Below are 23,749 nucleotides of genomic sequence, written 5' to 3' on the forward strand. Positions count from 1 at the left end.
AAACTGTGACTAAGAAACTAGGCTATCACAAATTTTTTGCAAGGTGGGTGCCCTGAAACCTCACAGACATTCACAGAAAGCAGTGAATGGGGTCCTCGTTAATGTTCTTTGATTAGGGCATGCAAAAAAGCTTGTGCCTGCTATGATAAGTGCCTCAATTCAATTGGTGATTACGTTGTGTTGTATGATTAAGTTGTGATTAAGGTGATTAAGTTGTGTTGTATGGCAAGTAACTTTTGTGCATAATGGAATTGTTTCCCTTCATTTTTTTTAACAGCCTACTGGAGGTTACTTTCTGAATATGCCTCATATCTGCATCAGCAGATAGCTGAATGAACCAGTCGCGCACAGTGCATTGCAGAATTACCTACACCCATTGAAAGCTGATTGAATGGAAGCCAGGCTAGAACAGTGGATTATCTAGAGATACAGCAGACAACCTCTTTGCGGGTGAATACTTTGGACTCTTAAGACCTCTCAACACTTGATTCATTTCTCATAACACAACCAGAGTTCTTTGACAGCTCAACTGTGTGCTTGAGTGTACATGATTTGGAAATTAATAAAATTCTTGATTTCCAAATTAATGGAATAGAAATGTCTTTCTTTGCCTTTCCCATATGCCATCCTGGTTTTGTTGCAAGTTCTGCTTTGCTAATCATTTTTTTGGGGGGGGATTGCTTCCTCAATCCCTAAAACCTCGTAATAGGATATCAGCCAAGAGTGATAACATCAAAGAGTCTTTATTGAGCATGATCAAGGAGCCCTCCAGTGTCAATACAAGGGGGCGGGCTCTCTGCTGTGGGTTGGCAGCAAGCCAGTTAGCTGAGAGCGAAGGGGAGCCTTTAATGCTGAAATGGCTTTTAAAAGGGATATGAAAAAGATTGATGGATACCCAGAGTGTAGAGAGAAGAGACCATTTTGAGATGAAAAGAATGCATTTTTTTTTTATCCTTCACTTCCTTTTTTGTGGGGGGAGGGGTTCCATGTCTATTCTGCTGCTTGTTTTTATAAGTTGTGTGTGCCAAGCTGGTGACTATTACAGTTGCCTGTTATGGTTAATAAAAAATGTACCAATGGACATGTAATGAGGAAATGGGTGAAGATATAGATCCGAACTGTGCATGCAAAAATTCCCCAACGGAGTCTGCAAACAGAGAAATCCAGTGCAATAGCAACAGGTGGTGATGGTATCCAGCCCTCTGGAATGGCCCCTGGTTTCAAAAATATCTCCGTCCTGCTTTAGAGTTATGAGCAGTGGCATAGTTAAGGGGGTGCAGGGAGTGGCAGATGTACCGGGCATCAAGCTTTAGGGGGGCAACAAGCTGAGCTTGACACCAGTGACCAAATTTATGAAAATCTTAGTATGTATGAATAATACCATCATGTTATATATCATTGGAAAGGTTATTTAATGCAGAGTGCAACAAAACAAACTGCACTGGAATAGCTGTATTCTATCAAAAGTTATGGCCAATTAACCAGAAAATGAAAACAACTGTCTTGTGGAACAAAAAGTGGATTTGCTTAACTCCAAACCGACCTGTGAGACTGTTTGGAGTGCCAATGAGATGTTATTATGATATAGCATAGAACCAATAAGTTTTTATTTATTTCCTTAATTAAATTTGATTTTATCATTCCGGGGGGGGGGGGGGGATGACGACAAAATCTTCTTTGACCGCAGGTAGCAGATAGGTGCCTTAGCTATGCCACTGACTGGGGGGAGGCAGCAGAGAAAGTGGGTGGTGAGCTGCTGGGGGGAGGAGGTGGGTTCCTCCCAATTTTTACTTTTTAAAAAGCCTGGGCGTAATGTCCCTTCCAGTTGTGACATCACATTTCGGTGCAACATTTTGAGCTTTGCACTGGGCTATATTAGATATGCCTCCGTTTATGAGTAGCCTTGTCTAATCTGTGCATAAAGCTGTGCTCTATCTTTTCAGTGCCTCTAGTTTACTGCAGATTCCATGACTGCAAGTGGGAGGGCCATCATCCCATGTAATTTATCCAACCTTCTAAAACTGCTTACACCTTGAATAGCTACAGATGTTTCAGCTGAGCAGCACTCTCTGCATTTGCCTCAAGTTTCGCTTGAGGTGAAATTTGGTGTCCCCCTGATGGAACAGTCTACTTGCCAAATGGGTCACTGTTGTGCTTTCCTGGATTGCAGTCTATAAGACTGGGGTTACAATCTTATCCACACTTACCTGAAAGGAAGACCCATTGACTATAATGGGACTTACTTCTTGAGTGCATAGTCTGGGCTCTTAAGTGTCCAGCCCACCTCAGTGGAATGGCTCTGTGTGCAGCTGATTTTCTTCCCTGTTGCCAGCACTTGCAGCTGTCTCCTATCACTCTCTAACAGCTCAGATTTAGAAGCTGTTGCTATGCATGTTGACACAAGTAGTCCTACCAAGGACCCTCCACATGGGGAGAGATCCTAGATGCGATAAAGCAGCTGCGCTGCATGCAGAACTTTCTATATGCCAATGAAAACTTCTCTTCTGGAGCTCTCCCTCCCTGCTTTGGGGAGGGAGCAGTCTGCTCAAGAACCAGGGCTGGCCCAAGACCTCCTGATGTCTGAGGTGGCATTATTAATGCTGCCCGCCATTACCCAATGATGCGTCAGCCTCTACTCCTCCCACTCTGCCAGTGTTCTCCCAATACCCCTCCCACTCTCCCAGTGTTCTAGCACAGCAGTCTCCTCCTCTGTACAACCACAGACATCTGGAATAGATCAGAGGTTCTCAAACTTTGAGGGAGCTTTAGGAAGTTCTTGCAGGGGAAGGGCTAGGGCAGTGATGCAATCCCCAGGATTGCATCGCTAAGGGGGGTGAGGAGGGGATGCTTTGCACTCATGCTATTTTGGCAGGGCTGCAGCAGGCTGCAGGAGGTGCGGTGAGCCCTGCGCAGCCCTGCACAGCGCTCCCTGAGGCTTGGAACGTTCACTAAAAGTGGGCGCAAAGCACCTCCTGCAGCCTGCTGCAGCCCTGCCTTCTTGAAGTAAGTGCAAAGCACCCCCAATTGCCCCCCTTGGCAACATGATCCCGGGGATCGCGTCGCTGCCTCCCTCCCCTTCCCCTGCTCCTTAAAGGGACGGGGGATGCGTTACACAAACTGGCGGGTCATGTCCCACCAGTTTGAGAACCACTGGAATAGATAGTATGATAATAAATGGACCAAACCACCTGACTGTAAAAGGTCAGCTTCCTATGTTGCTTCCAAGCATGCACAGGTATTCAGACTCAGTGTTATACATCTGATATTTTGAAGTTGTATCTATGGAAAAACAGTCTGATCAAGTCTGGGGCTTCAGATTACTGCTTAAGGATCTGACAAAAAGTACAGTGGCCACTTTTTTTTTTTCTATTATGCCTCCAAAAACTGCACAACAAGCAAAACCAAATAAGTGACACTTTTTCCAGCACAGTGTTGCTATACTATGACAAAGAAGCTTTGCCTGTTGAATTTCTGTACTAAGAGCACCAGCAGCCCATGACCAGAAAAATGATGGTAACCCTAGACAAAAGAAAGGTTTGAAGTATGTTTGCATTTGTTTTCAATATATGAGTTTTATCTATATATAAAATAAGTTTAAGAGAAACTCTGTGCTTTAATTTACAAATCCAGCCAAATTCGAATTTGTTCGTGTAATGGAAAAATTGAAGGTATTGGGCTAGAAATCACAAGAGTCTCTCTCTGTGGCCAGAAAAGGCTGCAATCCAGATTACTTATCGTTTCAGTGCAAAAGAAATGGGAATAGTTTCAAATAATCACCGGTGATGCTTTTTGTTAGTTTGATTTGGAGTTTGCCCCTCATAAATTTCTGTCTCAGATGTGCCATAAAGTCAGATATTAACTGAACATTTTAATACTTTTAACAAAAATGGCTGAATGCACTTCCTAAAATTCTTCTCTAATTTGTTCCACTTTCTGTTATATAAAGTTCCACTTATATATTATATTTTAAGCACTTTATATATTTTATATTCCACTATATAAAGTACTTTTATTTTAAGCTGGTGTGCTAGTTGTGGCCATCGACAGAGTCGATTGACTTGAGTCAATTGGATCTGACTTGAGTTGATTGGATCTGACCATGGTGGTCCATGCCCTAGTGACTTCAAGACTGGATTACTATAATGCACTCTATGTGAGGCTGCCCTTGAAGACAGTTTGGAAGCTGCAATTAGTACAGAATACGGCAGCCAGGTTGGTTACTGGAGCTACGTGGTTTGATTCCATTGGACCGCTGCTTCAGCGGCTGCACTGGCTGCCCATTCATTTCTGGGCCAAATTCAAGGTGCTGGTACTGATCTTTAAAGCTCGTCACTGTTTGGGGCCAGGTTATCTGAGGGACCATGTCTCCCATATACTCTGGCCCGCCCTTTAAGGTAATCTGAGGGGGCTTTCCTGCAAGTACCCCCTTTCACCCAAGTTCAGGGGGTAGCAACATGGGAATGAGCCTTCTCGGTATTGGTGCAACAATTATAGAACTCCCTACTGGGGGAGAAGATTTACCCCCTCCCTTATGGCATTTTGGCAAGGGTTCAAAATGTTTTTGTTCCGTCTGGCATTTGGGTGATGAGTTGTCTGCCCCCTGTCACTCTGTAACAGTACCTAGGTTGTAAATAGTTTGCCCTCCTCCAATTGTTTTGTTGTTATTTTATCTATTGTTTTTATATAATGTATTTTTAGCTGGTAATTGAAAGCTGCCTTGGGCTTCTGCTCTGGCAGAGGAAAGGTGGGGTAAAAATCTTATAAATAAATAAATAAATAAATAAATATTTTAGAGGGTCTTATTGATCTCCAAGTTTCATATTGTTCTCTTTGGTCAGGAGCAAAGAGCCAAAAAGAAAAAAAAAATGCAGTTGGGAAACCATCTGAAGGTGGAAACTTGACAGTTTTCTTTTTTTAAAAAGCAACTTTGCTTCAAGGGCCTCAGGTGCCACCTGTGTGTTATTACAAGACCCCGGGCAGTTAGACAAAACAACCCAATGTCCTGGAGATATAAATGTACATGGATTTACCAGAAGCACATACTTTGCCTGTGCTCAGACATCAACACCTTAATCCAAAACATTTGCCCTGGTGTTCTCTGTCAGGGATGCCGAACGACAATTTTGTGGTGATGATGTCCAGTGCAATTCGAAGCATTTCTAACTTCCTTGGAAGTCAGTTCCACAGCTGGTGAGCAACTGCCCCCTTTCAAGTGCTTTGGTCATGCAACCCTTAAGGCCGTACTTTCCACAGAAAATCTTTGCTCTCTGATTACTTGAAGGGGTTTCTTACTCTCCTCTGGAGAATGAAGCTAAGATTCAGATTGTCTGGATTCAGAGTGGATAGCTGAATCATGTCCTCAGTTTGTAACAATGCGCAAAAGGACTCTTTAGTGTCTGCATCCCATTTGATTCTTTTAATTGTGTCAAAGTGGCTTTCTTCCACCTGTGTGTAGGAATTATGATGGCGATCTGAGGAGTAGGCCACATCACATATTAAAGATAAGTGATCACTAGACTGTGGGTAACCCACTCTAAAATTCACTATCTGTGAGAGGAAATGAGTAGGAACCAGAATGTAATCTATAACGCTCATACCTCTAGTTGAAATATGGGTATATTCGCCTTTATCCCCCAATAAATTTAGGCCATTTAGCCAGGTAAGGCCATTGATAATACAAAATTTAGCCAGTAGAAGCCCGGCAGCATTAATTGTTCCATCTTTGGACTGCCTTTCAAAGAGACAGAACTCTGGTAAGGTCATATCAATAGGCAGATCTAAAAATTGATGGAAAATATCATTATTGTGTCCCACCCTAGAGTTAAAATCTGCAGAGATTATTGGTATAAGAGCAGGATATTTACCAGTCAGTTCATTAATTATGCCACTGAAATATTCCCATTGCTTTTCCTCTGGAGAATGAAGCTAAGAGTAATGTAGCATAAATTCTAGACTGACAGCCCAATCCTATTCAACTTTCCAGCGCCAGTACAGCCGCAGTGCAGCCATGTGGTAAGGGAGCAAACATTCCTTTGCTTTGAGGAGGCCTCCATGACTGCTCCCTCACCCCAGGATGCAGTGCACACCCCATCGGCACAGCTGCATCAGCGCTGCAAGGTTCCTCTTTTCGCGACAAAACCAGAAATGGTTGTTTCCCACTATTTTCAGCAGTTTGGAGGTGTAGGGAGCCCTGCAGAAGGGTTCACACTCTTCCCAGATCCTCCAGAGGGCTGGAGCTGCCACTGGTGTAAATGGAATGTGTGTTCTGCAGGCAGCAACTGCTGCTAAGGCCCATAAAGTGTGCTCTGGCAATGTGCTGAGTAGCTTGCCGCCTGAGCACCAGTGGGAAGGCTGGAGCCTTCCTGCACATTTTGGGAGATTGCTGGACAGCCGCCAGAGCAGGAGGCAGGCCGCCAGAGCAGTGGAGGAGACAGGAGGCATGAGGGAGGATGGAACGGGGCAGGGAGAGGGTAGAACAGGGGACAGGGGAGTCTGTGGGAAGGGTAGATTTGGCACACACTGGATCTCATCCCCTCTGTGGGCAGTCTCCCTGCCCCCTTTCTCACCTTGGACTTGCACCAGTGAAATTGCTGGTGCAGGTCTGGAGAGATCCATTGTGGAGTGGTAGGCTTATGGAGGAGTAAGGGGATTTAAATCTGGCTTCCCCTCTAAAGCCTCTCAATCTGCCTCCTCCTTCTCTGGATACAGAATGCCCAGTCTACAGTGAGTGCATCGGGGGGAGGGGGGAATAGGATTAGGCTGTCAGGCTTACGTTGCACTAGACATCTATTTGATTCTAATGAGAGAGTAGACTGTATCCTCACTGTGACTTAAAAGTGATTAATATAGTTGATTATGTCTAGAATGGAAGGTAGAATTGAAACTTTTTTTAAAGGCATTGATTATGTATTACGTTGATGTTCAAAATTTACTCCAGAAAACGTCCCCTGTAATTAAGAATATTGATCTGTGTGTATTTTGCACCTGTTAGTACAGAACAGGCAAAATACAACTCAATTAAACATAAGTAATTTTAAGTCCTTTTAATCTGAATGAGGGAATGAATAAAGTACTGCACATGTTTAACTTTTCTCTACAGGCTTCAGAGAACTTAACCGTGGTTGGATTATGCCCAGAATTTTAGATATTACCCTTTTCTAATTTGTGCTATTGCCAGTGAATGAAACATCCTTCATTATAGCAGCTGCATGGGTGGAAAAAGCAACAAAAAAACATGTTACACGAAACATTTTTTTTGGTCTCATCTTGCTGCCTGCACGTGTTTAAGATGTGTTTCGTAGATCTAAATTGAAAGTCCCTGGAGATGCTATCAACTGGCTCAACAGCCTAGAAACTAAATATTTGTAAACCTCCTTCCAAATTAAGCGTTGTTGAGTCAAGTGGAAGTGGTAAGAAGCCGTTAAATCAGTGGTTAGGAAGGTAGGTCTCTGTGGGTACTGATGGGAAAGAGTCGTTAGGGCAAGGCTACATCACCACACAGGAAGAAACATAAAATTCTTGAAAGCATTTTCTCCAGCTGTGGCGGAAGAAGAATTTGCATAGTAGAGCCTGAGAACCACACAGATCTTGTGCGCTGATCCTAACGGAGGGTATCATTCCAGACAAAGCAGCATCGTCATGTGCTTTCTGAAAGCTATAATTAATCATGTGAGCGTCGCTGTGAAAGCAGAGGTGTAAAACCAATGGAACAATATGTATAAGCATATCGCAAGGGGGAAAATGCTAATTATAGCTTATACAGCACTTTGTGCAGCGCTTTAGCAGGTTTACTCAGAAGTCTTACTATTCAGTAGGTCTTGTTTCCTGGTAAATGTGTTTGGGATAGCAGTTTGAATTTGCAGTCTTTACAGGCTTTTGTTGTATATGCTGCTTTACAAGCATATTAATTGCTTGTTAAATGCTAACAAAAATGACATGTCCCTGCCCCAAGAAGCATACAATTTAATTTTTGACAGTGGAGAAAATAGCCATAGAGAGAGGGCCAAGACAAGTTAGACCAGAGGTGTAGTGGGGAGGGGGTGGAATGTAGTGCAGGGACTTCTGCCACAGCTGGACTTCTCCCTTCTCAAAGTCATCAGCAGGAGTGCTCAGATGCTGTCTCTGAAACGTTTCTCAAAATATTCTAGTTGAAAATAAGCTTTCAACTGAGCAGGGGGCAAACTGAGAAACTTGCCAAGGGACATATGTTAACATCTAGGGCTACATCATTGCTTTCCCAAGGCCTTGGGAGACATTATGTAGCTCCTTTTAGATTAAGGACCCAATCCTATCCAACTTTCCAGCACCGGTGCAGCCGCAGTGCAGCCTCGAGGTATGGGAACAAATGTCCCCAGACCTTGAGGAGGCCTCTGTGATTGCCTCCCCACCACAGGAAGCAGTGCATACCCCATTGGCACAGCAGCACCGGCGTTAGAAAATTGGATAGGATTGGGCCCTTAGGCTACAATCCTATGCAAATTGACCTGGAAGCAGATTATACTGAACACTGTCTATCTTTTATATTTATTTGGGGTACTTTTTATCCTTTTCTTCAATTTGTATACACTTGTTTTAAACTACTGAAATCTGCTTCATGAGTCTGGGATGAAATGAGCCACATCAGTAAGGCTGCAATCTTTCCTGGGAGTAGGCAGCATTGAACATAATGGGATTTATTTCTGAGTAAACATGCATAGGATCATGCTGTTAATGTAATACAGTAAGCAGAAATAAATGACAGGAGAAGAAAATATTCTAATGCAGGGTTTTTCTTTTTCAAGTAGTATATGTTTAGTGACTATGGGGGGGTAATCGGGTCAAGCTCCTTCAGTTCCAAATTTAAAGAGAAAGACTACAAGAAGGCGGACTAAGGTGAATCACTTATTGAAGGCAGATGATATATTTCTTCATTCTGTTTTGCAGCCAAGAAATTACAATATAATTGTTTTGGGCGCAACCTACTGGACTCTGCCACTGCAAGAATGTGTTACCAAAAGGTGAGTGAGAAGTGGTGTTGAATGAGGGCTACAAGAGGACATTCTCCTGCCTTCTGAGCAGTAGATGGACCTGGTAGCTCCTACCGTCATCTCATGGCTTCTTGTCGCACAGAAACTTTAGGTAAGGTTGGGCCTTGGATTTTTCTTGTTCTGGAACATTCTGCTGGAACATATTTTGGTGCTCTTCACCTACGTGTATGGTATCCATCACAAATGGGAGGTGTTCTCCTTAGCTTCATCTCATGACAATATGCCAATTCAAGGCTTGCTTAAAGCCATGAAATCGGATCTTTCTCATGGAACTGGTTTTCTCCCTTCTGATCAGTAATGCACATGAAGCTGCAGTCTTAAAATAGTTTCCTAGCACCATAAGTTCAACCCACAGAAGTGCCTTGTGGAAGACACTTTAAAGGGTACCTTTTGAGAGGCTTCATTTGCACAAGCCAGAAATACTGTATGCTTTTGCCCAGGCTTTCTAATTGCCCATCCTCAACAAATTGACCCTTTCTACAATGTGCGTTGGACCATCGCTCATTGCACGGCTCATTGAAGGCTAAATATAGCTCTTGTTTTTAAATAGTACTAATGTGGATAAGATGGTGCTGTGAGGATATGTCCCTGCTGAATGTGAAGGTCTATCTCTCTGCAGTTTCCCAAGACTTGAAAAGCCAGGAATCTTTTGAAACTCTTCCAACAATAATGTCTCGTTTGAGCCAAACTCTATTCAGAATGCAGTTACCAGATGGAATTCCACATCTTTTTCTCAGCGCTAGTAAATCTGACTGAACAAAGGCAGTCATTGCAGCCTATATCATTGAGGAAAAAAATGAAATTGATGAATGGTTCTGATATCTGGGGAAGACGGTAATGGAAAGCCTTGTGAATGTGCTGAGAGCATTTGAACAGGCCACTAGCAACCCAAGTGCTGAAAACAGCATGGCTGTGCCAAGTCAGAACACCAGTTCCTATTTTCTGATGATTGATGGATAACTTTGTGCAAAAAAAAGGGAAAAAGGTCTCACTCCTTTCCAAAAATACTTGTTGGAAGAAAAAACTATAAAAGCGATTAGGATTAGAAATACATTTTTTGTTCCCCAGGCATCATGCTTCAAGATGCCTGTCTGTTTCTATAATGGACGCACACATCAGAACTGGCCCAAGAGTTTCAGATGGCCAGAGAGAACCTATGGAGGAGTAAGGTGATATTATTGTTACTTCTTGAAAGCTCAGTATATGCCACAACTGCACTGTGAGGCTGATATGTTTGTGAAAATGACTTCAAAATGTGAATTATAAAATGGAATATGCCTATGATCACCATGACTGGGTAAGTCCAGAAGGAGGAAACCAATGAAATTTAGTGTTAAATAGTTTACCTTCTCCTAGCAGTGTTCTCTTCAGCCAAGCTATAATATTGGAAGTAGGATTATCTGGGAGAAAAGTACATGGAAAGAAGGGCTGGAGGAAGGTGATTTGTGGGTGGGAGGGAGATTGCATTGGTTTCTTTTGTGTTCCTTTTTGCTGTCATGTTCAGCCCATCTTATGCCCTATTCAAGTGAGGGTGAGGGCAGAGGTGGCACAAATCTGCTGATATCATGCCTAGTTTGGCCCTTGAACTGAGGAGCTAGGCCAAAGACTTTACAGCAGGGGTACCCAAACCCTGGCCCTGGGGCCACTTGCGGCCCTCGAGGACTCCCAATTCGGCCCTCAGGGAGCCCCCAGTCTCCAATGAGCCTCTGGCCCTCTGGAGACTTGCTGGAGCCTGCGCTGGCCTGATGCAACTGCTCTCAGCGTGACGGCCAACTGTTCAACCTCTCGTGTGAGCTGTGGGACGAGAGCTCCCTCTACTGCTTGCTGTTTCATGTCTGTGATGCAGCAGCAGCAGCAAAGGAAAGGCTGACCTTGCTTTGTGCAAGGTCTTTTATAGGGCTTGAGCTATTGCAAGACCTTCATTCATTCATATAAGTTCCACCTCTAATATATTCATTTATGTAAATTTATTCAAATTTGAAATGTAAATTAATTATTTTTTTCCCGGCCCCCAACACAGTGTCAGAGAGATGATGTGGCCCTCCTGTCAAAAAGTTTGGATACCCCTGCTTTAGAGCAATGGTTCTCAAACTTACTGGGGATACAACCCATCTCGGCCTCTGGTGCTGGCGTCACAACCCGAAACAGGCCTTAGAAATGCCTCCAGATGCAACTGGAAGTTTTGTTTGTGAAAACAGAAGTGACTCAGAAGTTACTTTCATGGGCGTTCTGAGGCCCACAGAGGCCTCTGAAGGTTGTCCTGGGCCTAGTGCTATGCAGGAGCACCTTTTAGTGGTGGGTCACAACCAGGAAGTGGCCTCCAGTTGCATCTGTTTGGCTCCAATTCGGAGACAGATGGAGGCAAGGCTGGGTAGGTGGGCCAAATTTGCGACCTACCTGGCCTTGAGTCATGACCTCACAACTGGGTTGCAACCCACAGTTTGAGAAATGCTGTTTTAGAGGGACAGGTGGAACCCCATTAGTCACTGAAGTCATATGACCCCTTTTATCAGAAGTGCCAGTTGTAGGAGAGCCGTTGGGCAGCTTCCTCTATAGGCAAGCTCCCATGGTGGTGTGAGAGTAAAGTGCTTGAGCCTGGCAGATAGTTGCTGATTTGAGACCCATGGTACCTTTTGCATACTCCTGTAGGTACCACATGGAAAGTGCAGCATTGGTTAGACAGGGGTTTGCATGGTGCATAGATTTAGCAGTTGACTCTCTTGCTGTGGAAAAAAAGCTTGGTAGTTGGAACCACTGAGCTATGAGTCTTTAGAATAATGTTTTTTAAGAAGTAGTTGAGACTTTTGAAAACAGTCTCGTCCCGAGATGTGTTGTTGCACAGTCCCACCACATGCCAGCTGTTTCTAATTGCTGAATAATATGCTGCGGGTTCAAACATCAAGACCCTGGGAAAACTTCCAGCAGGCACAGATGAGTTGAAAGTTGATAGCTTATAAAGAAATACAGCATTCCATTTTATCAATCAGTTTTACCCGCATCACTGCCTTGGGATTCTTGGTGGTGTTTCCAGTTTCTTTGTTTGGTAGACACTGACAACGTTGAAGAAAGACAGGACTATGCCTGGGTTTGTATGGCTAAGTGCATCTATGCTTGGGGTGATGCGTATTAAGGTCTATGCTTCTGAGTCCTAAGGGAAATTCCTACATCTCACAGAGTTCACTTTAGGGCATGCCTCAGATAAATCTTTCTCTAGGGTTCCCGATCTCTGCTTGAAGGCAATAAGAGATTTCCCTGGACCAAGAAAAGTGGAAGGATCACTGGAATCCAACCTACATATAATTGCTATGGAGACTGCAGCTATTTCTGATTTCTTGAAGCTATTTCGAATGCAGACTACGTGGTTGTGATCTTGTGCCAGTGACGAAAGGATGCTAGTTTGTGTATGTTAAACAAATACCTTGAGCCAGTCCTGTTTCCTGTTTCTTTCTGTCTCAATCTCTCTAGCTGATTGGTTGTAGGATGAAGCCTCAGGACTAAACTGCAAGCTAGGTTAAACACATTGTTTTCCCCTTCTAGCTTTGTTTTTTTAAATAGAAGACATTGGGGTATGTGTGATCAGGATTAGGAGTATGGGATGGGATGTTTTCACTCTTTCCCTTGCACCTCAGTCCCAAGATTGGTAGATAGAGGAAATCTTTGTCAGGGACATGGAATTCAGGGAAAAGGGTTAAACCCTTCCTTCCAAATCATGTTCTTGATCCTGATTGGATTCACCCACTGCAGTTTGTTTGTTTGTTTTTAAAGGGGCAAACAATGAGTTGAACATAATTTGTATATTGGACCTAAAATGCCTAGTGGCCCAATCCTATCTGGGTCAGTGGCCAGAGGCATATACATTCCACCTGCTGCAACTGCATTAAGGCAGTAATAAAAGATGCTCCAGCAGCACACAAATGTATGTGCTGCAGAAGCACTAGTGGAGAGCCCAGAACAGCCTCTCACGCATGGGTGGATTACAGTGGGCTTGCCAACAACGGTAGGCTGGCAGGAGAAGTGGGATGGGATGGGAAGAGGTCAGGGGGAGGGTGGAACAGACAGGGTGGGCAGTGATGGGGTAGTGATGGGGTGGATCAGGTCTGGGAAGGGGGTGGGTTTGGCAGCAGCAGCGGCTACCAAATTCTAACCCCATTCATAGACTAGATGCAGGTCCATGCAGACCTGTACCAGCAATTTTGGTGGCACAGTTCTGAGTAGACTCCTCTGTGCCATGGAGGCTTACGCCCATGCAAAGGAACATTTGTTCCCAGAGAAGACCATTACTCCCCCTGCCCCACACAAGATGCAGTGGTAGTCTTTTACCACCAATGCATTGGCAGGGAGGGGGAGGCTGTTATTCTAGTTCTCTTCTTGTATTAGCAGACCCACTTGACCAACAGATGGACAGAGAGACATACATGCACACAGCAGAATGAGCTACATAGTTATGACCATGTGCAAGCGTTCTGTGAATTTACCTGTCAAACAGGTGACTGTTAATGGGTTGGAGACCTTGAAAAGTAAATTTAGAAGATGGGTATTGCTCACAAAGATTGTGGAAACATTATTTATAATGCATATTTACATTATAATTGACAGAACAGGCAGAAAGAAGTTTTAAATACTGATGAATTCTTCTATGTTAACAAGGGCTTTTTGCTATAGCAAAGGCAAGAAGCAATGTAAATTGATGAACAGCAAAGAAAATTACAAGGGACAGGAGATTTATGAAGCCACCCAACAGACTGGAAGGACTTATCATTTTCAAGGCTCCTGCAGCAGGAATTGACCTCAGAGCAACACACACGAGCTGCCTCATATTCCAGCATAGAAAGTATGCGTGCCTGGCCTAGTTACTCAGGAAGCCATCTGTGGCAAAGGAGTCAATGTGTAGTCCACCATGTACCTAAGACAATATGTAACTGGGGAGCTCCACACTGATGTCCTTTTGGGTGACACCTTGACTTGTGCGATATTGTGAGGGCAAGGAATTGTGCAATCAGGTTGTTGTATATATGGGTCTCTATGCAGTGTAGCTACATTACAGGTCTGTCCCATGATGCAATCCAGGCATGTGTCTAACTCAGGTCTACATCTTTAAGGATGCTACAGGATTCATTGCCACCTTGGCTATACAGTAACCAATGCAGAAATTTCTAGCCAAAATGCACGTTTTTTTTTGTTAGTGTATCATCTTTTTAGTGAAGTAAAGGTCAAGCTGCTTCCTTTTCCTTTGCTTCCAAGCTACTTGCAATAGAGAACTATGAGGCTCAAGCTTGGTTCTGTCTGCTTCTTCGTTTATAGAATGTGCTGGAAAGTGATTCACTGTTGGCCCAATCCTATTAGTCTCTAACACCCCCAGAGCAGGTGTTTGGTGGTGTTAAGCATTTAACGGCTGTTGCAAAAGCTGACATGCTAGAGCTTGCAGCCTGGCTGCTATTGCAAGCAGTAGGTAGCCAGCTGCATGCTCCAGTAGACAATGGATGACACTGGTTGCTTGCTGCTGGTGAGTACTCACAGAGGGTGGGCAGGAGGTGGGTATGGGTGGAACAACAGGGTAGTGACAGTGTGGGAGGGGGCAGATTGGGACTGGAATGGGAGTGGTTTTGGAAGTGGCAGCATACCCTAACCCAGGGGTGTCAAACCCGTTTCATACAGAGGGCCAAAGTTAGCATTCAGGGCTCCAGCTGAGGGCTGGAAGTGATGTCATTAAGCAGAAAGTGACGTCATTAAGCAGCTCAATGACGTCATTAAGCAGCTCAATGATGTCATTAAGCATTAAGAGGGCCAGAAATCAGACCCTTTTCTCATATAGAAACTCATTAACTACAAATGACAGAAGAGAAAGTACACAAATCTTGATCACATTTCAAGATTTGGGAAAGCCCAGTTTTCATGTGGGCTGCCATTTCAGCTGTAACAGCAGCTGAGAGCCTGAGGGCCGGGTAAAAAGCTTCTGGGGGCCACATCCAGCCCCCGGGCCTTATGTTTAACACCCCTGCCCTAACCCCTTTCCTGGCCTCAATCTGCCTTCCTGGGGCCACATGGTCTTGTACCAGTGATAGCCCCAGTGGTACGGCAGGGGCTTACCCTGGGGGCAGGAGAACAAATGTTTCCTTGCTCTGAGGAGGCCTCCAGAGACTGAAACTACCCTGTGGATTTAGTGGACGCCATGTTGGTGCTGCTGCATAGCTGCACGGGGAGTTGCACTGGATTGGGCTGCCCATTTTACACTCTTCATGGAGATTAGGGGCTCTTATGTTTAATTGATCACAATATTATTTATTGAATTATTTTGTTTAAGTTTTCAATCACCTCATTTTATGGATACCATACATGAAATCAAGTTGATGCAAGAGTGAATATCTCCCTTTTATACCAACATAGTTACATGAGTGTATACATATAAATTTCGATGAAGCTATACTCCCTGCATCTATTCAGGTCTTAGCTAAAAATGTAGGCACCTATTCTAAACAATGGAAGAGGCTGGTATAAAGCAATGCGTGGTTGCTGGTATCTATCCATGTATAGATTTAATACACCAGAATGGAAAATATACGACTTTTCAACAGTCAACTAATCTCAACTTTTCAACTGATCTCCCATGATGAAGTTTATATTATAAATCCTTCAGGAATTTTGTGAAGGTGATTAAATCTCTCGCAGTGATTGGCTGAGTTACTGTGACCCCACAGAGGGGCAGGGCAGGCAGAACATCTGGTTGAGGAAGGATAGAAGAAGCAGGGGATCCATGAAAGGGATAAGGAAAGAGAAAGAGGCGGAGGCCAGAGGAAGGAGTTTCAGGAGAATGGACAAATAGGAGATATGAACCTAAGGCAGGCTGATATTACAGTACTCCAAACTTCTGCTCTCAGTACAAAGCTGCGTCTCTCCTCCGCCTCCAGGCAATAGAAATATAAGGAGAAGAGAATTAGCTGCATAATAAAACGCTTTCAAGTATATTGGCAGTCAAATTAAATGCTGGACCAGTAAGGATTCTTCAGTGTTGTTCTTTTTTAGCATACCATATTCTGCAATGGAATTCAATGAAGAAAGCATTGTCTGGCTTCCAGTTTGTCTGGATTTCATTTAAACTCATCATTTTAAAGCTATGGATAAAAGCTTGTTTTCCTCTATTCCAGATACAAATGAAATCATTTGTAGATAAAGTTATGGAATCAATGAATCCAATTGGAAAAGATTTTTGTGTAGAGATACCATGTTTTTTTTTTCATATGCCCAAAAGTAGATATAGCTTACAATGCTTTGTTTTGGGGTGTGTGTGTGTGTGTGTGTGTGTGTGTGTGTGTGTGTGTGAGAGAGAGAGAGAGAGAGAGAGAGAGCATAATTTGAACACACAATAAATTAAAGTCTCTGTTAAAACAATGTAGGATATACAATTCTGCTAGAGCTGTTTGTCCGATACAATTTTCTTCCTTGCCAGAATCTCCTAACTCCAGTAATGTGATTGTCTTTACAGGAAAAGGGAGTTCTCTTGATCACAGCAGAACCCCTGGAAGGGGTTTCCAAGGATTTTGTTTTTGGTTCCAAGGCTGTCTTGCTGTGTAAAGCCAATTGGCCATGGAAAATTAAGTGTGAGTTGAAAAAATGATTAGGTAGCATCCTGTCTTCTGATAGAGCTTTGTGTTTCATATTGGGGCAGCCACACTTCCTAATGAAATGGATCTAGCACACAAAATAAATGACATAAACAAAAAATAGGGGGGGGGGAATAAATTCAAGGGGAGAATAATTTTTCTGCTGTAAAGGTAGTGGGCTTACCCTGAATTAATTTATTTTCATTTAAATAGACATAGTTATAGAGATGTTTATCACATCTCGCCATGATCCCTAAAATATCAAATAAAACCTCCAGGTTTTTAGCAATAGTTCATTTGCATTTCCTAGGATTTATTAAACTGATTATTTAGTGAATGAATGGTATTGGTGGGAGGTAGGGAGCTTTTCTGAATGCCTATACTTTGGGCTGAAAGGCGGAATATCAATCTTTTAAATAAATAATAAATATTGCATGACCAGTAAATATTTAGGTGTCTTGCTCAGAATGCTAAAATTCTATTACAATGCAGCCCAGTAGCATAGGAGAAAGTAACTTCCAGCAGAATACTCACACCCAAGTTAGTTCAATTACAATTTGCCCCATCCTTCGGGTGGGTGGTTGGGTAAGAGCAGTTACATGTGATACATATAATAAAAACAAAATGCCCAGTTAAATTCAAGTCACATCACATATACTCAGGACTGCCCATTGAATTCCACTTTACAGAAGAAGGTTTTATAGCTCATCCAGAAAGTATTCAAGCTTCATGTGAAGGAAATTCCACAGTTGTGAGACAGCTAGAACAAAAGCCTCCTCATGCACCCTTGTTTTTCAAGCAGGGCATATAGATGCCAAATAGGTGCTCCCAGTTGATCTCTGTAGTCATGATAGTACTGGAAGAGAAGGTAACCTGAAGTATGTATGGCCCAAGGCGCCAGAAAGTTTATAAAGTCAAACTGTTATTTTGTATGCTCCGCATTGGTTGCAGTTATCCTGGAATGTGGCATGATTCATAGATTTGATTTTCATATGTAAAACCCACTTTCCTGCAGTTTCTTTCTAAGTCCCTCCACTAACATTTGAAGGCAAAATGATGATGTGTGTTCATGTCACTCAAATGTTGCCTATGATACCAGCTACATGGTTCCTGGATAAAAGTATCAATAGAATATCATAAGCTGAAATGACAGGAAATGGCTTCCCCACCATGTGTGCTCGCGCACATGCGTGTTACCTCTAAGCAGCATTTTACGCATAGAATTCTACCCAGTCATTACTTCTGTCTAGAAATTGTGTGAATCCCAGATTTAGATTGGCTCATGTGCCAGTTTTTCATTTATGTAACTTACTGTGACTGAGGATGTAGGTGGAAAAAAAAAAAATTCTGACATGTGACCTGAATTCCATGTTGTGTCTCAGTTATAACTGACAGCGCAATCCTAATCCTGTGCCAGTACAGCCAGGCCACATGGCCTGTACTGTATCCAGTGAAAGGTAGAAGGCTGCTGGACATCACCTTGGGATAAGGGAATATTTTACCCCTTACCCTATATAATAGCTCAGCCTGCCCTATGGGATTACATGAATCTGCACCAGCTATTTAGCTGGCACAAGACTGAGCAGCCCGTGTAGGGCTCTGTGGTTTGAGAACAGGGGTCGGGATACAGAGTGCACTGCCACTGCTGATCGTAACCCTCCTGGGCCCCATCCTCCCCCATTCTGCCCTCTCCTGCCCAGAAATACTCCTCCCTACCCCCGGAATGCCCTCCCACCACCCCTTCCTTCTCTATGCTGCCCAGCATAAACCTTCCTGTGTCAGCCAGCATAGCTGTGGGATGAGGTGCCAACAGGCCAGTGTGCATCCTTGCGCCAGCGCTGCCAGCTCTTGAGTCAGCATAAACAGGCCTTACAGCACGTTTGCAACACCGAAGAGCTAGTGCAGGGAACCTGCGCCAGTACACATCAACATTAGAATTGAGCTGCCCATTGCACATGAAGAGGATATAAAATACTGACTTGTTTCTTTCTGCATGTCTAGATTTTTTCCTGTGGTATTAGATGCAATTAGGGCTGCCACACACATTGCTAATCAGTGGGTGATCACCATGTACCCATGGTGTACTCTGCATGCAACATGTCATGATAAATGGTGTTTTCACTCTGACCTTGTTCTTATTACATATCTTGGCAGATGAACAAGTATACAAGGAGGAGCTGGGTCACTGTGGCAGACCATGACCTCAATCTATGCATGTTTACATGGTGTGTTATGTTTGGGATTCTCAGACCTTGGAAACAAAAGGTTCTGAATGATGGGAAGAAAGCCCTATGTATATGAAAGTTGTATGCACCATGTAGACACTCAAGTGAATACGTGTAGATTAGTGAATGCATGTAGATTATTGTTCCGTCTGCTAATACTGAACCTAAATTGATTTTAAGAACAGGGCTTCTGTATGCACATTGTGAGGTGATGACACTGGCCACAATTCCCTGCCCATATATTCAGTGACATAAACCATACAGGTCTCTCTTCGACCATGATTATAAGTATAGTCATTGGCATTGCTGGAGTGTTCCAGAGTGCCCCCCCCCCCACTCAGGCTGAGTGTTATGAGCAGTGGCGAGTCCAGGTCTGCTGGCACCTGGTGAACAAGTGTGACTGCACAGCTTCTTCTCCCTGCCCGTAATGGAAGGAGTGTTGAATGAGATATTCAGATTCTAATTATTCACTATATTTGAAGTTCTTTGATCAGGAAAATGATGACTTTTTTATTTTTTTTGCCTTTTGTGGTGTATTGAGTTGCTTGGCCCTTCTGGATTTGCGGTGCCTAACTCTGTGGCATTCCAGGCTGTGTGCGACCAAAGTAACTTGTAATGGTCCCACAATCAAGGCAAGTTACATTTCTTTTTCCCCTTGGATCAACAGAGCACTTCTTTTGTTTTTTTGTTTTTTTGCTGAGCACACTTCAGAGAAGTGCTGCAGGAAAATGTTGAACATATCAACTTATCATAAAATAATGATTTTCTTTGTTGGTTTAAAATTGCAATATTTGCATTCTTTAAAAAAAAAATAAGAAATCTGATCTCTAATTGGAAAACAAGCACTCCAGAAAGTTGTTTGATGGTAACATAAGAAGCAAAATGCATAATAAAACTAAATTAAAATGGTTGTAAATGTTCCTTCTACTCCAACAGTAGTTTGCATTCAAATTGATAATAAATTTCCCATGCATACAACTTAGTACACAGGAAGGATTCCTATATGGCTCACTATGGAGGCCTTTAACTCCCCCAGTTAATCCCACCCTGAGGCACATAGTGCTTAATGTAAGTCCTGAACATACTTCCTATAGTACAGGACAACCAAATCACCATTTTTCTGCATGCAGCCTACCTACACAGGTTCTCCAAATATGAGTAACCTATACATACAAAGCCACTAGATTGCTCTGTGGGAAATGCATATGTGCCTCCCACTCCAGATACTGTCCAGATGCACACTGCATCATGTGCACCCATGTGCACTGAGTCTTGTGGAGAGTCATTCATACCGAAAGCACATGTGTAAAGGAACAATAATGGCCCTTTGCTTTCAGTGGTACAAGTAGACATCTAATTGTACAATATGGACTTGAATTTTCCTCCGAAACAGAGTTATACTGCGTCCTAGGCTAGCCAGTCTTGACTGTGCGAATGTGCTATTCAGTACATGCTTCCCAAGTATGCAACAGTTCCTTTAGAAATGTTCCATTATATGGAGCATCACAGCTCGGGAACAAAGTTCAGATTGAATCTTTTCTAATGGCGCTGCACAAATTGAATTCATCTGGTGGCTATATTGCTCAGTGAATGGTTGCATAGTTTTATTATAAAGCGAACGGCTATTTGAATTTTATTAAGCAAATAATCTATCTGAGACAGAAATACATGCATCTAAAGACCTAGGACTAATGTGATGGATGTGGCTCTTAGGGTGCAATTAGAATGACAGTATATGCATCTCAGATCAAGATAATCGTTCTGCCTGCTTCACAATTGAATGGGAATGTTCGACAGTTTCTCCATGATGACAAGAAAGCTGAATGGGAGCATAGAGCTGGCTGAGTGTGGTGCTTTTCAGAAGAGGGCCTACATGTTAGTCTGCAGGAGCAAGAATATAAAAAGCATTGTTGCCCTAGAAGACAACTGACTTGTGGAATGAGATTTACTGGCTGCTGGGGTGATACCCAGTGCTATAAACTGCTGCCACTACCATTGAGAGTAGTGGAAATTGTATGTTTCTAGTGGTCTTCTTGCATCACTGACATAATCAGTCTATGTTAGCAATGGCCTTTAGAAAACACTGCCAGTGCACAGCTTGACTGCACCTGAACAGTGCTCTCTTTACCAACTTGCTTGCTTTCAACCGCAGGTATGCTGTCCCTCCTCTCTTTGGCTGCTGCTTGATACTGGTGGAGAACACAAACCCCTTTTCCCCTATTGCAAAGTAATTTCTCCCCAATCACTCCATGGTGAATCCAACAATTGTATTAAGAAGCCAACATGTATTCTGCACACCATGAGTGGGACAATTTCTGTTTTTGAGGCTTTTCAAAGTTGTTGGGTTCGATAAGTACCATGAATTTGGGATCCTTCCAATGGTCTGTTATAAGGAGGGCAGGAGGTCTGGTCTAGAGGGTAGAGCCTCCGTCTGCCTGAAGATAACATCCACAAGGTCGCCAGTTCGAGGCCACCGGCACCTTGCGACCTTGAAGCAGCTGACAAGCTGAAGCCGAGCTATTCCATGTGCTCTGAGCATGGGAGGATGGAGGCCAGAATATGAAGCCAGATCGGAATGAAACACCTGAATGTAGTGGTTCTTGAAAGAAAGAACCTTCTTTCAATTGTAAAAATCCCTATTTAATAAGGGATTTAAATAAAGCCTGCCTATGTAAACCGTCTTGAATAAAGACCAAGAAAGGCAGTATATAAATACCTGTTGTTGTTGTTTTTGTTGTTGTTATTATTATTATTATTATAACATTTTATATCTTTGTGGGAACTTCAGGGGGGAAAAACATCATCCAGTTGGACAATGATCTCATAGTTCCCTGCTAATGGATAACTGTGCTTTTATCATGCATAGAAACAATCTATTTGACATATATAATAACCTAATGTAACAAGGACTCATCCCCAAGAATGGTTCAGGCATTCTAAACAAGAGGGACGTAGAACAATTAGGTTGGTCACACTTGTTGAGTAAAGCATCCATAGACATTTGAATTGGGTTCTCTATGCCAATAAAGGTCTTATGTATGTATGTATGAATTGAGTTCTCTATAATTTGCAGTTTACATCCCAATCCTATTCCTATCTATTCAGAAGTAAGTTCCATTATAATCAACAATGGAACAAAATGTGAATAAGATTGCAGCCTCAATCTCAGTTATTAATGAAGGGTTTTTCAATCTTTTTTTTTTTTTTTTTTTTTGCAAGTTCCATTTTTGCTTGTACCACCTTTTGGGGTCACCACTTTTGCAAGTTTCACTGCCACTAGAAATGAAAATACCATTACACTAAAAAAAAAAGGGCACAGAACTGGTCCTATAGCTGGAACTTCATTCTAACCGAGCTATCCCAACTCTCAGCAAAGGTTATGTATTTAAAAATATCTTACCCCACCTTCCCCACACCAATTACTGGGGTTAGACCACCCAACCAATTTGGTCACCATTACAATGGGGTCAAGTACTACTTGACATCCTTTGAAGTGTGACTAGTGTAGTATGGCTGATAGTGTCAGTGGCATTTGAAAATGCCAATAATAAAAAACCAGAATATTATTATTTGCTAAATTGAATTCTAGCAAGCCACCTTCATATTTCACAGTAATTCTTAAGTTCAGTAATACTTAAGTGATGGAACCTCCCTGGAACTAGCTTCAGTGCTTGGGAGATTCTGCATCTATCTTATTTTCAGTTGTCCACAGTAGGGTGGCAGTGAAATCATGGCACATTCAAACATTGACTGTGAAAGATCTGCTTTGGAATGATCGTTGGGCAGGCCAATCCCCAAATCCTTTGCAAGGTATGAGTGTTCCATGATAGACATTTAGGGACCTTATCATACACATATGCTATGGAAAATGTTTGCAGAAAGTCAAAAAGTTAGAAGCCACTGGTCTAAACAAAAAACCAGATATTCTGAAGACTGAGGTGCAAAGCACATTTCTCACCCAAAGAGCCTACACTACGCACAATGTTGTAGCTCAGTCATTTAATGATAAGCAAAACAATTTAAGACTAACACAGTGGGAAATGGCATTGTCAGTGGGTTGGATTAAATTAAGTAACAGCTAGTTTCCATCTTTAATTCTTACTGTCACTTGGTTACATTAAATTATTCACCAGATAGTTTCCATTCTTGATTCCTACTGCTTCTTCGAAATGAGAGTTAGAGAATAAAAATGATATGAAATTCACGACATGTGATCCGAAAGCATTAGGCTGCTTTTTAAAATTGGTTATGTTGAACAGAAATGCACATTCTGATAGAGCAATCCCTTTTACATTTTTGTTATCACATGTAAAGTGTGGCGTGCATCTATGCGGTCTGGTGTGTAAAGTTTGATGTGGGCACACACTTTTATACAGGAGCTTACTGAAGTGGGAGGGGGAGAGGGAGTGGCTTGCTGGCCCTTCTCCGTCACTGCAGTTGCTCCGTGTATCCCTTCCTTAGCTTCCTAATTGTGCCCCTTACATGGCAACATGTGTAGACATGTTAGGTGGGCCATAGTCACATGTTCATTCATTCATTCATTCATGTATTCATTCACAGTACAATCCTATGCATATCTGTTCAAAGTAAGCCCCATTGAGTTCAATGGGACTTACTTCCCATTGTATAGAATTTGTAAATATGTATAGAATTGCAGCCTCAGGGCCAGATCTTCTGCTTCGCATGCCGGCTTACTGCAAACATTTGTGGCCGAGCCTGTGCTTGGACAGCATCAGTGTCCTGGCCAGTGATCCACTGCCAAGCATTCTTTGCAAAATGCCTGGTGGCAGAGAGGTAAGATGGGGGGAGGTGGTAGGAGGGGGCAGGGGAATGTGTGGCAGGGGAGAGAGCGGGGCGGGAGAGGGTGGGACTAGTGGAGCCGAACTCCACTGGATCTGGA

This window comes from Tiliqua scincoides, chromosome 4, assembly GCF_035046505.1.
Source record: "Tiliqua scincoides isolate rTilSci1 chromosome 4, rTilSci1.hap2, whole genome shotgun sequence".
Taxonomy (NCBI): Eukaryota; Metazoa; Chordata; class Lepidosauria; order Squamata; family Scincidae; genus Tiliqua; species Tiliqua scincoides.